General features: G+C 39.7%; 1 non-coding gene across 1 annotated transcript; it reads left to right on the top strand.

The window, feature by feature from the left end:
- The first annotated feature begins 4,327 nt into the window (after positions 1-4,327).
- Positions 4,328-4,435, top strand: LOC148562454 (small nucleolar RNA R71). The gene has a single exon (XR_015888305.1). It is a non-coding gene; the product is annotated as a small nucleolar RNA R71 (small nucleolar RNA).
- The last annotated feature ends 976 nt before the right edge of the window (positions 4,436-5,411 follow it).

Here is a 5,411-nt window from a genome sequence, read left to right as displayed (position 1 = left end):
CTCCTAAGATGAACAATGGAATAAAACTGAGACCAAAGATGCCTAATACAGTAGTAAAAGGTCCTATTTATAATAAACTAGTCACTAGGGTTTACATGAGTAAGTAATTGATGCATAAATCCACTTCCGGGGCCCACTTGGTGTGTGTTTGGGCTGAGCTTAAGTGTAGCACGTGCAGAGGCCATTTGTGGAGTTGAACGCCAGTTTCTGTGCCAGTTTGGGCGTTCAACTCTGGTTTTGGATCCTTTTCTGGCGCTGGACGCCAGATTTGGGCAGAAGGCTGGTGTTGAACGCCAGTTTACGTCGTCAATTCTTGGCCAAAGTATGAACTATTATATATTGCTGAAAAGCCCTGGATGTCTACTTTCCAACGCAATTGGAAGCGCGCCGTTTCGAGTTTTGTAGCTCCAGAAAATCCACTTTGAGTGCAGGGAGGTCAGAATCCAACAGCATCAGCAGTCCTTTTTCAACCTCTGAATCTGATTTCTGCTCAAGTCCCTCAATTTCAGCCAGAAAATACCTGAAATCACAGAAAAACACACAAACTCATAGTAAAGTCCAGAAATGTGAATTTAACACAAAATCTATTAAAAACATCCCTAAAAGTAACTAGATCCTACTAAAAACATACTAAAAACAATGTCAAAAAGCGTATAAATTATCCGCTCATCACAACACCAAACTTAAATTGTTGCTTGTCCCCAAGCAACTGAAAATCAAAATAGGATAAAAAGAATAGAAAATACTATAAATTCCAAACTATCAATGAAACATAGCTTCAATCATATGAGCGGGACTTATAGCTTTTTGCCTCTTGAATAGTTTTGGCATCTCACTTTATCCATTGGTTTAGAATGATTGGCATCTATAGGAACTTCAGATTTCGAATAGTGTTATTGACTCTCCTAGTTCAGTATGATGATTCTTGAACACAGCTTCTTTATGAGTCTTGGCCGTGGCCCTAAGCACTTTGTTTTCCAGTATTACCACCGGATACATAAATGCCACAGACACGTAATTGGGTGAACCTTTTCAGATTGTGACTCAGCTTTGCTAGAGTCCCCAATTAGAGGTGTCCAGGGTTCTTAAGCACACTCTTTATTTTTGCTTTGGACCTTGACTTTAACCGCTCAGTCTCAAGTTTTCACTTGACACCTACACGCCACAAGCACATGGTTAGGGACAGCTTGGTTTAGCCGCTTAGACCAGGATTTTATTCCTTTAGGCTCTCCTATCCACTGATGCTCAAAGCCTTGGGATCCTTTTATTTGCCCTTGCCTTTTGGTTTTAAGGGTTATTGGCTTTTTGCTCTTGCCTCTTGGTTTTAAGAGCTTTTGGCTTTTTCTGCTTGCTTTTTCTTTTTCTTTCTATATTTTTTTTCTTATTTTTTTTTCTGCAAGCTTTGTTCTTTGCTGCTTTTTCTTGCTTCAAGAATCATTTTTATGATTTTTCAGATTATCAAATAACATGTCTCCTAGTCATCATTCTTTCAAGAACCAACATATTTAACATTCTTAAACAACAACTTCAAAAGACATATGCACTGTTCAAGCATACATTCAGAAAACAAGAAGCATTGTCACCACATCAATATAATTAAGCTAAGTTCAAGGATAAATTCAAAACTCATGTACTTCTTGTTCTTTTGAATTAAAACATTTTTTCATTTAAGAGAGGTGATGGATTCATAGGACATTTATAACTTTAAGACAAAGTTACTAACTACTAATGATCATGTAATGAAGACACAAACATAGATAAGCACATAACATAGAAAACGAAAAATAGAAGAAATAAGAGCAAGGAATGAATCCACCTTAGTGATGATGGTGTTTCAATGATGTTCTTGAGCTCTTCTATGTCTCTTCCTTGTCTTTGTTGCTCCTCCTTCATTGCTTTTAGATATTCTCTAATTTCATTAAGGATGATGGAGTGCTCTTGATGTTCCACCCTTAGTTGCTTCCAATAATTGTGTGGAAGAAAATGTATCCCCTGAGGTATCTCAGGGATCTCTTGATTTGCAGTCAAATGTTCTACCACTGAGCTATAGATCCTTTACATAATTGTTTTACCACACCAAACTTAGAATGTTGCTCGCCCTCGAGCAAAAGAAGAAGGAATAGATGAAGAAGAGGATGTGGAAATAAAAACTAGGATTATGAGGAGGTAAGGTGGGGATCCTGTGGGGTCCACAGATCCTGAGGTGTCAAGGCATTTACATCCCTGCACCAATTTAGGCATGCAAAATGCCCTTGCACACAACTCTGGGCGTTCAGCGCCAGGTTGGTGCCCATTTTGGGCGTTCAACGCCCCTTTGCTGCCATTTCTGGCGTTGAACGCCAGAACCATGCTTGTTCTGGGCGTTCAGCGCCAGGATGCCCCCATTCTGGGCGTTCAGCGCCAGAACTATGCTCTGTTCTGGCGTTTGAACGCCAGACAGATGCTCCTCCAGGGTGTGATTTTTCTTCTGCTGTTTTTGATTCCGTTTTCAATTTTTATTTTTATTTTGTGACTCCACATGATCATGAACCTAAGAAAACATAAAAAAAACAATAAAAATAAGAATTAGATAAACATTGGGTTGCCTCCCAACAAGCGCTTCTTTAATGTCAATAGCTTGACAGAGGGCTCTCATGGAGCCTCACAGATGTGCAGAGCTTTGTTGAGACTCTCCAACACCAAACTTAGAGTTTGGATATGGGAGTTCAACACCAAACTTAGAGTTTGGATGTGGCCTCCCAACACCAAACTTAGAGTTTGACTGTGGGGGCTCTGGTTGACTCTGCTTTGAGAGAAGCTTTTCAAGCTTCCTCTCCATGGTTGCAGAGGGAGATCCTTGAGTTTTGAATACAAGGGAGTTCTCATTCCATTGAAGGACTATTTCACCTCTGTCAACATCAATCACAGCTCTTGCTGTGGCCAGGAAAGGTCTTCCTAGGATGATGGATTCATCCTCTTCCTTTCCAGTATCCAGGACTATGAAATCAGTAGGTATGTAAAGGCCCTCAACCTTTACTAATACATCTTCTACTTGTCCATAAGCCTGTCTTCTTGAGTTGTCTGCCATCTCTAGTGAGATTTTAGCAGCTTGCACCCCATAGATTCCCAGTTTCTCTATTACAGAGAGGGGCATGAGGTTTATTCCTGAACCAAGGTCACACAGAGCCTTAAAGATCATGGTGCTTATGGTACAAGGTATTATGAACTTTCCAGGATCCTGTCGCTTCTGAGGCAATGTCAGTTGATCCAGATCACTTAGTTCATTGATGAACAAGGGAGGTTCAACTTCCCAAGCATCAATGCCAAATAATTTGGCATTCAGCTTCATGATTGCACCAAGAAACTTGGCAGTTTGCTCTTCAGTAACATCCTCATTCTCTTCAGAAGAGGAATACTCATCAGAGCTCATGAAGGGCATAAGGAGGTTCAATGGGATCTCTATGGTCTCTAGATGAGCCTCAGAGTCCTTTGGTTCCCCAGAGGGAAGCTCCTTATTGATCACTGGACGTCCCTGGAGGTCTTCCTCCTTGGGATTCACGTCCTCTCCTCTCCTCACAGGTTCGGCCATGGCACTTATGTCAATGGCCTTGCACTCTCCTTTTGGATTTTCTTCTGTATTGCTTGGGAGAGTACTAGGAGGGATTTCAGTGATCCTTTTACTCAGCTGGCCCACTTGTGCTTCCAGGTTTCTAATGGAAGATCTTGTTTCATTCATGAAACTTACAGTGGCCTTAGATAGATCAGAGACTAGATTTGCTAAATTAGAAGCATTTTGTTCAGAGTTCTCTGTCTGTTGCTGAGTTGATGATGGAAAAGGTTTGCTATTGCTAAACCTGTTTCTTCCACCATTATTAAAGCCTTGTTGAGGCTTTTGATCCTTCCATGAGAAATTTGGATGATTTCTCCATGTTGAGTTATAGGTGTTTCCATACGGTTCACCTAAGTAATTTACCTCTGCTATTGCAGGGTTCTCAGGATCATAAACTTCTTCTTCAGAAGAAGTCTCTTGAGTACTGTTGGATGCAGCTTGCATTCCATGCAGACTCTGTGAGATCATATTGACTTGCTGAGTCAATATTTTATTCTGAGCCAATATGGCATTCAGAGTATCAACCTCAAGAACTCCCTTCTTCATAGGCGTCCCATTATTCACAGGATTCCTTTCAGAAGTGTACATGAACCGGTTATTAGCAACCATGTCAATGAGTTCTTGAGCTTCTGCAGGCGTTTTCTTTAGGTGAATGGATCCACCTGCAGAAGTATCCAGTGACATCTTAGATAACTCAGACAGACCATCATAGAATATATCCAGGATGGTCCATTCTGAAAGCATGTCAGAAGGACACTTTTTGGTCAACTGTTTGTATCTTTCCCAAGCTTCATAAAGAGATTCACCTTCTTTCTGTCTGAAGGTTTGAACATCAGCTCTAAGCTTGCTCAGCTTTTGAGGAGGAAAGTACTTGGCTAAGAAAGCCGTGACCAGCTTATCCCAAGAGTTCAGGCTGTCTTTGGGTTGAGAATCCAACCATAATCTAGCTCTGTCTCTTACAGCAAAAGGAAAAAGCATGAGCCTGTAGACTTCAGGATCTATTCCATTAGTCTTAACAGTATCACATATCTGCAAGAATTCAGTTAAGAACTGAAAAGGATCTTCAGATAGAAGTCCATGAAACTTGCAGTTCTGCTGCATCAGAGAAACTAATTGAGGTTTCAGCTCAAAGTTGTTTGCTCCAATGGCAGGAATGGAGATGCTTCTTCCATGTAAATTGGAATTAGGTGCAATAAAGTCACCAAGCATCTTCCTTACATTATTATTATTTTCGGCTGCCATCTCCTCTGCCTGTTCGAAAATTTCTGAAAGGTTATCTCTGGATTGTTGTATTTTAGCTTCTCTTAATTTTTTTCTTCAGAGTCCTTTCAGGTTCTGGATCTGCTTCCACAAGAATGTTCTTATCCTTGCTCCTGCTCATATGACAAGGAAGAATGGCCAGGAAAATAATGATAATAATAGAGATCCTTTATACCACAGTATATGGATCCCTGTGTGAGTGGAAGAAGAGGGGGAGACAAAGAATGTAATATAAAGGAAGAAACACAACTGTGAGAATGGAAGAGATGTGAGATGAGATGTTAGGATATGAATGAATAAATAGAATAGGATGGGGGAGGTATAATTTTCGAAAATTTTTTTGAAAAGGAGTTAGTGATTTTTGAAATTTGGTTTTTGAAAATTTGTTAGTATTTTTCGAAATTTTTTTTTTAAATAAAAATAAAACAAATAAAAATAATTAGTTAATTAAAAAGAAATTTTTGAAAAAGAGGGGAGATATTTTCGAAAATTAGAGAGAGGGAGTTAGTTAGGTAGTTTTGAAAAAGTTAAGAAACAAACAAAAAGTTAGTTAGTTGGTTGA

Source organism: Arachis ipaensis, chromosome B6, assembly GCF_059453495.1.
Source record: "Arachis ipaensis isolate K30076 ecotype BB chromosome B6, ASM5945349v1, whole genome shotgun sequence".
NCBI lineage: Eukaryota > Viridiplantae > Streptophyta > Magnoliopsida > Fabales > Fabaceae > Arachis > Arachis ipaensis.
The sequence above is the reverse complement of the archived record's forward strand: the minus strand, read 5'-3'. Positions and strand labels throughout refer to the sequence as shown.